Source organism: Tasmannia lanceolata, unplaced genomic scaffold, assembly GCF_043159265.1.
Source record: "Tasmannia lanceolata isolate RefF3 unplaced genomic scaffold, GAP_Taslan_0.1 ptg000647l, whole genome shotgun sequence".
NCBI lineage: Eukaryota > Viridiplantae > Streptophyta > Magnoliopsida > Canellales > Winteraceae > Tasmannia > Tasmannia lanceolata.
Window position 1 is genome coordinate 1 of NW_027519319.1, and position 11,805 is coordinate 11,805.

General features: G+C 36.0%; 2 non-coding genes across 2 annotated transcripts; both read right to left on the reverse strand.

Moving 5' to 3' along the window:
• Nucleotides 1–7,884: 7,884 nt before the first annotated feature.
• TRNAW-CCA (transfer RNA tryptophan (anticodon CCA)) lies at nucleotides 7,885–7,958 on the reverse strand. Its single transcript has one exon. It is a non-coding gene; the product is annotated as a tRNA-Trp (tRNA).
• A 165-nt stretch (nucleotides 7,959–8,123) lies between these two features.
• Nucleotides 8,124–8,197, reverse strand: TRNAP-UGG (transfer RNA proline (anticodon UGG)). Its single transcript has one exon. It is a non-coding gene; the product is annotated as a tRNA-Pro (tRNA).
• Between the last annotated feature and the right edge of the window lie 3,608 nt (nucleotides 8,198–11,805).

The following is an 11,805-nucleotide window of genomic DNA, read 5'->3' on the forward strand; positions in this document are numbered from 1 at the left end:
TCCATAAGGGCTTATTCGATTCAATCGTACCACGTAATCCTTTAAAGGGTGTTCTGAGTGAATTATTTCAGCTACATGGTTTCTTTCCTTTGAATCAAAATTCAAGTAATGAAAACCTATAATAGAATAAAATAAATCGAATCGAAGTGTTGTATATTTCTATATCTCCCGAGAACCTCCATTTTTGACTTGACTATGAATTCCTGTTGGATCAGATTCTAACGAATTTTTGGGGAACTCATAATAAACCCCTTATTCTCCTTATTAAAATAAAAAGATAAGGACGGGAGAACAAGAATAATAAAGCGGATTATCATACGTATATTTCGTGTAGAAAGATGAATAGGTACATTTATTTAGTTCTACATTCCTTGAACTTATTATATACTTATAATACTTATAATAGATAGACTTATCATAAGATATCTTTTATAACAGGAGATATCTTTTATAACAGGTACAAATATTAAATCGAGGCACCTATTCTATGACAGATCTCAACTTACCCTCTATTTTTGTGCCTTTAGTGGGCCTAGTATTTCCGGCAATTGCAATGGCGTCTTTATCTCTTCATGTTCAAAAAAACAAGATTGTTTAGATCCGATGGGACTAAATCTCATCAATTTATTTCAACACTTGGACTTGGATCATAATACAGATACCTATTTAGTGGAATATGGTACGATATGTGGCTCCCCTCGAACACAAAAATAATACAAATAACAAATAAAAAGGAAAAGGCTGTTATGTTATGCATGCAGATACATGATCTATGGATAAATGCATGTATATGCGGGTATAGCTGTTTTAAAATAGATCGGCGGATATCTATATCTGAAATAGAAAGTAAATGTATCTATATGTTATGTAGATATACATAATGGGATCATATGAAGGGGATGTTATTATTTTATATCTAACCAATTCGATGAATTACTGCTAAGGGTTCACATCATAATAGTGCTAGTTGATGAGAGTTACTTCGGGAGCCAAAAAGGTAAAGTCAAATTCATTTGGCTTATTCTCTCAATTCCAATAGAATGCAACTGGATCTAGTATGAACTGGCGATCAGAACGTATATGGATAGAACTTATAACGGGGTCTCGAAAAACAAGTAATTTCTGCTGGGCCTTTATCCTTTTTTTAGGTTCGCTAGGATTCTTATTGGTTGGAACTTCCAGTTATCTTGGTAGGAATTTGATATCCTTATTCCCGTCTCAGCAAATAATTTTTTTTCCACAAGGGATCGTGATGTCTTTTTATGGGATCGCGGGTCTGTTCATTAGTTCCTATTTGTGGTGCACAATTTCGTGGAATGTGGGTAGTGGTTATGATCGATTCGATAGAAAAGAAGGGGTCGTGTGTATTTTTCGTTGGGGATTTCCTGGAATAAATCGTCGAATCTTCCTTCGATTTCTTATGAGAGATATCCAGTCGATCAGAATGGAAGTTAAAGAGGGCCTTTATTCCCGTCGTGTCCTTTATATGGAAATTAGAGGCCAGGGAGCTATCCCCTTGACTCGAACTGATGAGAATTTGACTCCACGAGAAATTGAACAAAAAGCTGCCGAATCGGCCTATTTCTTGCGTGTACCAATTGAAGTATTTTGAAATAAACTGTGATGAAGAATGAATGTTTTCTTTCTCAGTATGAGGGAAGGAGCTCAGGAATCCCCTTTTACTTTTAATATAAGCGAAGTTTCTTCGGAACGTTCATTCGAGCAAATCATGTTAGATTCTATTTCACCCGTTCTGTTGGTAATGCCGCTGTACTGTGGCCTATAGAATAAAGCAAGCAAGCAGGCATATATGGAACAACCATAATAAGAAGCAAGTTTTGTCCACCAAAACTATTTTTATGCATATGGAACTCAACTCAATTCTTTCATATTAGTAAGAAGTCCAATAAGTATGTATTCATCACACATATCAGAACATTTCGGAATACAGTACAGAATTCATCTTTTTAGGCCCAATATTTTGAATTGATACGTTAGATACAGATGGATCATCTCTCATAAATTATCTCCCTTTTGTCATTTGTCAATCGATCTTTCTTTTTATCTTATCCTCTCTTTTGCTCCTTGATGGCCAAACGATTGGATCTTTCATAACCATCCAATTTCTCTCTCCTTTTGCCACTCCTTTCGGATTTCATCATCAATATTCTTCAAAAATATCCCTTCAATTATTCCTGGGCTGTGGGTAGCCAGCCAAACATTTCGAAATAATTGATTGATCGAGGGGGAGTTTTTTTGTCTCAAAATCCGAATAATATTCATTACTTCAAGTGGTTGCATTCATCGAAAGGAACAAATGAAGATGCAATTGGTTCGAATTTGACCATGGGATATCTGGAAACAATATTTGATTATTTCTTTCATTTGAAATGGGCCCTTATTTTTTCATTTCATTTTTATTTGATTCTATTTCTATATTCTTTCCAGATCCAAGGACTAAACAATGAAAAAAAAAAAGTGCCAAAAAAGAAAAAAGCATTGACTCCCCTCCCATATCTTGCATCTATAGTCTTTTTGCCCTGGTGGATCTCTCTCTCATTTAATAAAAGTCTGGAACCTTGGGTTACTCATTGGTGGAATACCAGGCAATCCGAAACTTTTTTGAATGATATTCAAGAAAATAACGTTCTAGAAAGATTCATAGAATTAGAAGAACTATTCCTGTTGGACGAAATGATAAAGGACTACCAGGAGACACAGATACAAAAGTTTCGTATAGGAATCCACAAAGAAACGATACAATTGATCAAAATGCACAATGAAGATCATATCCATATCATTTTGGATTTCTCGGCAAATATAATCTGTTTCGCTATTCTAAGCGGTTATTCTATTCTGGGTAATGAAGAACTTCTCATTTTGAATTCTTGGGTTCAGGAATTCCTCTATAACTTAAGTGACACAATAAAAGCTTTTTCTATTCTTTTATTAACTGATTTATGTATCGGATTCCACTCGCCTTATGGTTGGGAACTAATGATTGGCTCGATCTACAAAGATTTTGGATTTTCCCATAACGATCAAATTATATCTGGTCTTGTTTCTACCTTTCCAGTCATTCTAGATACAATTTTGAAATATTGGATCTTCCATTATTTAAATCGTGTATCTCCTTCACTTGTAGTCATTTATCATTCAATGAATGAATGAAGAACTCATTTGATCCGCTGATATCAATCAAATAATCCCACTCTTTATACTTTTACCCGTCCAGGGAATTCGATTCCTCCTATATTCCAGTACAATTATTCCAGTACAATATCAGAATCGTGGATAGGGAACTATACTATACTAACTATATTAGCTACCTACCTAATTTATTGTAGAAATTTCCGGGATCAATGATTGGACCATGCAAAATAGAAATACCTTTTCTTGGGTAAAGGAACAAATGACTCGATTCATTTCCGTATCGATCATGATATATGTAATAACTAGGACATCTATTTCAAATGCATATCCTATTTTTGCGCAGCAGGGTTATGAAAATCCACGAGAAGCAACTGGGCGTATTGTATGTGCCAATTGCCATTTAGCTAATAAACCCGTGGATATTGAGGTTCCACAAGCTGTGCTTCCTGATACTGTATTTGAAGCAGTTGTTAGAATCCCTTATGATATGCAACTGAAACAAGTTCTTGCTAATGGTAAAAAGGGGTCTTTGAATGTGGGGGCTGTTCTTATTTTACCCGATGGATTCGAATTAGCTCCCCCCGATCGTATTTCTCCCGAGATGAAAGAAAAGATAGGCACTCTGTCTTTTCAGAGTTATCGCCCCACTAAAAAAAATATTCTTGTGATAGGTCCTGTTCCTGGTCAGAAATATAGTGAAATCGTCTTTCCCATTCTTTCTCCGGACCCTGCTACTAAGAAAGACGTTAACTTCTTAAAATATCCTATATACGTAGGTGGGAACAGGGGAAGGGGCCAGATTTATCCCGATGGGGGTAAGAGTAACAATACAGTCTATAATGCTACAGGAGCGGGTATAGTAAGCAGAATAGTACGTAAAGAAAAAGGGGGGTATGAAATAACCATAGCTGATGCATCGGATGGACACCAAGTAATTGATATTATACCTCCAGGACCGGAACTTCTTGTTTCAGAGGGTGAATCTATCAAGCTTGATCAACCATTAACGAGTAATCCTAATGTGGGTGGATTTGGTCAGGGAGATGCAGAAATAGTACTTCAAGATCCATTACGTGTCCAAGGGTTGTTGTTCTTTTTGGTATCTGTTATTCTGGCACAAATCTTTTTGGTTCTTAAAAAGAAACAGTTTGAGAAGGTTCAATTGTCCGAAATGAATTTCTAGATACATGGATCCATCAAATTGGTAAAAAGAGACGAACTATTGTTGATCGATGCAATTATGTATGATCAAAAAAATAATGAAAAGCTTTTTTCTTTATACTGTTTTTCGGCGAGATGTCAGGAATTGTTTGTGCCCCGTTCCTAGTAATAATATGTATATTCTGAAGAAGGCTACTTGACATTTTTTTTTTTTTCAAAAAAAAAATTGGAGTGGTGTGACTATGCCAGGCCTCTTAATCCCAGATTATAAATGCCATGTAATGCATCAATAGTTTTTGATTCTATTGTACCTAATAGAATCGAATTCTATTAGATAATAGGCAAGGAAGAAAATAAATGGCAAGGAATAAATGAAAGTAACAAATGATTCTAGGAGGGATTGCTCGTCTTACTAATCTTCCACACAAGAAAAGGAATTTTTCACCCTTTTCCTGTGTGGAAATAATAATGATTCTTGATCCTGTTCGTTAAAGATTACGATTTTCTTTTCCAGGACTATTATAACCTCTTTCTTTAGATTCATAAGCAGTAGTGGACAAACAAAAAAAAAGGGGGGGGGCGGGGGGGGAATCACTCATTGAGCAAATAGAACTTCTTCAATGAACTTATAAAAAAAAAAAAAGCAAATTTTCGCTGTGATGAGATAATCAATAAGGATTTGGATATGTGCAAAAATCCAAGATTTTCACTTTTTTTTTTTCACCACACTCGGGCATTAAATTAAGTGTCTTTTGCTTGAAATTTTATTTATGGAGTAAGGTTCATTTCCATACTAATTGGAATTGATTTGAAGAATGTCTCATCTGTAGAAATCCATATTGTGTCATCCATAAAATCGATTGATTCCTTCTTTCTTCTTGCTTCGGAAGAGTCCGTCCATACTATAGAGGAACAGATACTATGACAATCAAGGGATTAAATTCTTCAAAAACATCATTAGAAACAAAGGAATGGGGTGGTTTTAAACATCGGATCGAAGCAAAGGATCCGTTTTGTCATTTCTACGAATCAAATATTCTTCTTATGTTGACTGAATGAATTTCCAACCTTTATGTTATGAAATGGATCAAAGTCTCGCTGGAAGAGTAAGAACTCAACAGGACCTTACCCCTCTTTGTTTTGTCTGATTCGAGGGGTAAGGTCCTGTTGAGTTCTTACTTTTTCATGTCCACAATCCGGTTCTCATCCGATCACTATAGGGATGAGCCCAATCCGGAGTATGAACCGTAAAAGAAAATACCTATTGAACCAATCACAGGAATACCAGTTACAGTACCTATCAGCCAAAGAGGAATCCTTCCAGTAGTATCGGCCATTTACCCCGCTTCCCTCCACATTTCATCAAGTGGTCATGCTAGAGACATAAACAGTCATGGATAATTATGAGGATGATATCCTTCCGAATGGGATAAGAGAATTCCTACTATTCTCTTTCTTTCTCTCAATTGAAGAAATAATTGGAAAATAAAACAGCAAGTACAAAAATGAGTAATAACCCCCAGTAGAGGCTGGTACGATTCAATTCAACATTTTGTTCGTTCGGGTTTGATTGTGTCGTAGCTCTATAATTCAGATTAGGTTTATCGTTGGATGAACTGCATTGCTGATATTGACCCCAAAAAAGAAACGGTAGGTACAGCCAGTCCGTGAACGGCCAACCAGCGCACTGTAAAAATTGGATAGGTTCGATCTATGGTCATTGAGGCCTCCTAAAAGGATCTACTAAATTCATCGAGTTGTTCCAAAGGGTCAAAACGGCCAGTTATTAATGGAATCCCCTGTCGGCTCTCTGTGAAATACTCGTTTGGCCGAGGGCTTCCAAACACATCATAAGCTAAACCCGTGCTGACGAATAACCAACCCGCAATGAATAGGGAAGGTATAGTAATACTATGAATAACCCAGTATCGAATACTGGTGATAATATCAGCAAAAGAACGTTCTCCCGTGCTTCCAGACATGCTGAGCTCCACATATTCTTGTACAGTCAAAGGGGGATCGATTCCTTGAAAGATGGGATCAGTAAATGGAAAACTACTGATATTTCATCTTTGTGAGATCGTCAATATTGTACCGAAGGTGTATTTAGAGTATACCGAATCAGTATAGCTATCCTTCCTCTGACACAGCAACGCAGTTTCAATCAGTATCGAAAAGAAATGGTACATAATTCCCCTTTTCCTTTCTTGTTACTTGTCTATGCGGAACCGCGTGTCATTCAATCAAAAATTGATCAAATTTCTGTAGTATAGGGTTTCAAGTATTGGCTTTGGACTAGAAACTGAAGTTCTTAGTAAAGTTTGAGTCAACGGGTTCTAGTTCTAATAATTAATGAACGAGATTATCATATTCCACACAATTCAATTAGATGCAAAATATAGAAATCCCCTCTCATGGTTGTAGAAAAGATATTTTTCTTTTTTTCTAATCCTTTCATTTCAAGTAATTGGTTGGTTCTACAGTAGTAGATAGTATTCGATGAAAGAAAGAGAAGAAACAATAAATAGTTTGAACAATCAATATTCGTGATGCAACCATTACTGGATTAGATCCAAAGGTTCCTTCTTGACCTAGCTACAAGGATGGAACTCCATGATATGGAAAGACAGACTGTGGAACCTAAAAGGATAATAGGAATTGATAAATTGAAAAAGAAAAGAAATAAATGGTCAAAATGGAAATTCTTTTGAAATCCAATTCTTTTATTCTATAGTTATTCAAAGATAATTTCATTTTTGAATGAAGTTACACGACACAGTTCTTCTGACTATTACTTTACTCACGAGTTGCTCAATGAATCTGTTGATTTGAAATCCCGACATTGGTAGATGTCACAGATGATAAATCAATCTTTTTTTTTTTTTCTACCTCTGCTACTCTATCTTTGTCAGTGCCGTCTATAATGACTGATGAATCAAGAACTTTCAATTGGAACTGATTCTGTCAATTGGTATTTTTTCTGATCATCACATCTCGCAAAAATTGAAACTTAGGTAAGTGCTTTATAAACATATGTAAAAAAAAAAGAACGTATCTCATTTAGCTCCTTCATGCCCACTATAACTAGTTATTTCGGTTTTCTACTAGCTGCTTCAACTATAACCCCAGCTCTATTGATTGGTCTGAGCAAGATACGACTTATTTGAAATTAATTGAATGAATAATTCATCAAAATAAATAGTTCTGTGAGATTTCAGGTATTCGATAGTTCCTTCCCGCGTTAATTACCAATTCTTGATCATTGAGATTCATGGGTGATTCGGAGTAATATTTAGGGATAGATATTACCTCTATTTTTACCCTTTCCAACAAATTGAAATGATTGAAGTTTTTCTATTTGGAATCGTCTTAGGTCTAATTCCTATTACTTTGGCCGGATTATTCGTAACTGCATATTTACAATACAGACGCGGAGATCAGTTGGACCTTTGATTGAGTAACATCTCTTTTTTGATTGACCTCCTTCTTAAGCTGCAGGAGGTCAAATTCAGGTTGCAGTTCAAGTTAGTAAAGTTATTTTATTGTGATTCAACATTACAAAAACAGAATCACGCTCTGTAGGATTTGAACCTACGACATCGGGTTTTGGAGACCCACGTTCTACCGAACTGAACTAAGAGCGCTTTCTTATGACAGGAGATACAACTGTAAAGAAAGGGATTCTTTTTGTACCCCCAATACACCTTGCATGCATGTAGTATCATAAAATGCAAAATTATGTCCAGTCCAGTCCAATTTGAATCGATCTCAACTGATCCCTCGTTACTGCCCATAGGAGAAGTAATAGGTAGGGATGACAGGATTTGAACCCGTGACATTTTGTACCCAAAACAAACGCGCTACCAAGCTGCGCTACATCCCTTTCAATTGTTGTACAGTTTCATTGTAGGGAATCCTTGTCTTGTTTTCCACATCGTTATTTCCTAATATCTAGAGACAATTTCTCTTGCCATTTCTTCTTTTTGATTTCATATAATCAAAGAATTATATACATATGAAACCTAACGTATAAAAAAATGAATATTTATCGGTAATGCTCAGTAAGAAAGGGTCATCTTTTTCTGTTTTAGGGACAAGTAGATCTAATCCACCGGATTATTGTACATATTCATTTTCATTTTAGTTCGGGATTAGGGATTTCGTGTACAAATACAAGTGATCTTTAGCTACAGATACATCTGATCATATATGTATTCCAATAAAGAAGGAGGATTTTCAATGCGAGATATAAAAACATATCTCTCCGTGGCACCTGTGCTAACTACGCTATGGTTCGGGTCTTTAGCAGGTCTATTGATAGAGATCAATCGTTTATTCCCAGATGCGTTGACATTCCCCTTTTTTTCATTCTAGTTATTGACATGGGAAGGGGTGAAGAAGATTAGAGATACAACAAATTCTCTGTGACTAATCCACCCTTTTGAATTTTTTTTTTAAGTTGTTTAGGAAGGAAAGAGAAAGAAAAGTGGATTAAACCTCAGCGAAACTCGGGCTCAGCATAGAATTAATAGAGGGAGAACAGAAATAGAAATGTGGGTCTAGGACAGGCTGTTCAAGAGCATACAAGATAGTAAATGAAATACTGACTGGGATTAGAAATAATGGATAGTTAGAAATAATTGTATTACTTATTATTACTCTATTGATTGCAGCGAAATCTTTCATAATTGGATTTCGAGTTATCAGTTAGCAACTTCTATTTATTTTTCCTTCTTTTCGTATTCTTCGATTCAGATCGAAAATAGAAGAGTGGAGGGAATCCAAAATCCAAAGGAGGTTCATGGCCAAGGGTAAAGATGTCAGAATAAGAGTTATTTTGGAATGTACCAGTTGTGTCCGAAATGATTTAAATAAGGAATCGCGGGGCATTTCCAGATATATTACTCAAAAGAATCGACACAATACGCCTAGTCGATTGGACTTGAGAAAATTCTGTCCTTATTGTTACAAGCATACGATTCATGGGGAGATAAAGAAATAGATCGAACAGAATAGAATGTCTGTTCCACCCTTCCAAGGAACAGGACAAAATTACATATAGATAGATATATAAAATATAAACAAATCAAGTACTATTACTATTTCGGTCGGATCCGAAACCGAAATGAATGAAGAAATAAGATTTTAGAGATAAGGAATAAATCATGGATAAATCCAAGCGACCCTTTCGTAAATCCAAGCGATCTTTTCGTAGGCGTTTGCCCCCAATTGGATCGGGGGATCGAATTGATTATAGAAATATGAGTTTAATTAGTCGATTTATTAGTGAACAAGGAAAAATATTATCTAGACGAGTGAATAGATTGACCTTGAAACAACAACGATTAATTACTATTGCTATAAAACAAGCTCGTATTTTATCTTCGTTACCTTTTCTTAATAATGAGAAACAATTTGAAAGAACCGAGTCGACCCCTAGAACTGCTGGTCCTAAAACCAGAAATAAATAGGCCTACTTCTCAATTGAATCAAAACTCTAATTGGAATTCAAACTCAGATTGAGGTTTTGTTCGAAAAAGCCGAGATACTTGATTGTCGCGTCGTAAGAAAAAAAAAAAAAGAATGAATGGGGAAGAAAAAATATTTTTTTTTATTGAAAAGTGTTCGTTCATTTCTAATATTTATCATATTCATTTCTACTCTACCTTCCCGGAGTTCATTCTCCGGGGAACTCCGTTTAAATCATTTCGGTGAATTCGTTCCAGTCGCCTTATTTGATAATCTCATTTGAAATCATGTAAATGCAATTCCTATTTGATATAGCTATTTGTGCAAGTATTTTACGATTAAGAAGCAACTGCCTCTTGTACAGATCGTGCATTAATCGACTATAACTATAGGATACCCCATTTTCACGAGTTACTGCATTTATCCGAGTGATCCACAAACGACGAAAATCTCTCTTTTGCCTGCATCTATCCCGATGACTGGAAACCAAAGCTCTCATTTTCTGTTGAGTAGTAGTTCGAGTAAGTCTTGAATGAGCCCCTCGAAAGGTTGATGCAAATAAACGAATTTTTGTTCGACGTCTCCGAGCTATATATCCCCGCCTAACTCTGGTCATTGAATCAAATGAAACCTTGATGAATAACTAATTGATTTCTTTTCTTTCAGTCATTCTTTTCCCCTCCCCTAGTTTATTAGTAACAAAACGGATTCTTCCGATGTATAAAATAAAAATTCCAATGGCTTTTGCTACTATGACCTTCCCAACCACGATTTTTGATTTCTTCCAGGCATTTCACCTCGGAATAAGAAATTGTACCGATATTAGATATAAAATATCTAGTAAATAGGTAGTAATAAATAGAGAAAAATGGAGAAATAAATAAATAGTGGCTTCCATCGTTTCTATGATTACTTCTTAAACGGTGAGGTCCTCTCTATACACCGGAGCTCCTTCCCCCATTTAATCAATGTTATTAGTAACTTGTACAGTTCACACTCTTTGGCTCTACCCATAAAATTATCCAGTATATAGGTCTTTTCACAATGAGATCCATCCATACAGTGACGGCATTTAATTATGAAGGTTGGCTAGGTAGCTAACCCTGTTAGTCCGTTCTTGCAAGAGTAGAAGCATAATCTTTCTGCTTTTAAAATACTATTTTCCCCGCTTAATGGATAACCATTTGCTACCAATGGGGAATTGATTTTCATCTCAAATCGAGGTGATTGGATTTGCACCAATGGAAACCATAAATTCCATACACAATAGAGGTATATGATAGATCTTTATTTTGAGATAGTGAATGGAATGGAGTTCTTCCATTCTATCCTACTCATTGGTACTGGTCATTGATACTGGAAAAATCGTCTCATTTGTTCCAGATCATGATCTGAACGAGTCGCACATACACCCTAGTACATGTTCCTCGACGCTGAGGACATCCTCGAAGGGCAGGGGATTTCGTGACATTTTTGATTGGCTGTCTTGTGTTTCTAATAAGTTGTTTAATAGTTGGCATGCTGAATCGTATACAGAATGGGCTGGTTTAGATCGATCCTAACCGGATGATTATGAATTACTTCCATTTCATATAATATTTTACCAGGTTAAGAAGATAAAATATCAAATCACGGCTCATTCGAATTATGGTTCGAAATGGAATCAAGAATTTATGTGAAATCCCCGGTATTTTCGACCGCGACAACATCAACAATGCCATGGGCTTGGGCTTCTGTTGCTGACATAAAAACATCCCTTTCCATGTCTTCGGATATAACCCATAAAGGCTTGCCGGTTCTTTGTACATAAACCCTTGTGAGGGTTTCGCGGAGTTTCAGTAGTTCTTCCGCTTCCAGGATAAATTCTCCTGTGGGTGCCTCATAAAAAGAACTAGCAGGTTGGTGGATCATAACCCTGATGATATAACATAATGAACGGTTCCTCTATCTCGCACGATCGGTCGAAGGGAAGGGATAAAGAATAACAAGAATAAAAAGATAGAATTAGAATTGAACAACCGT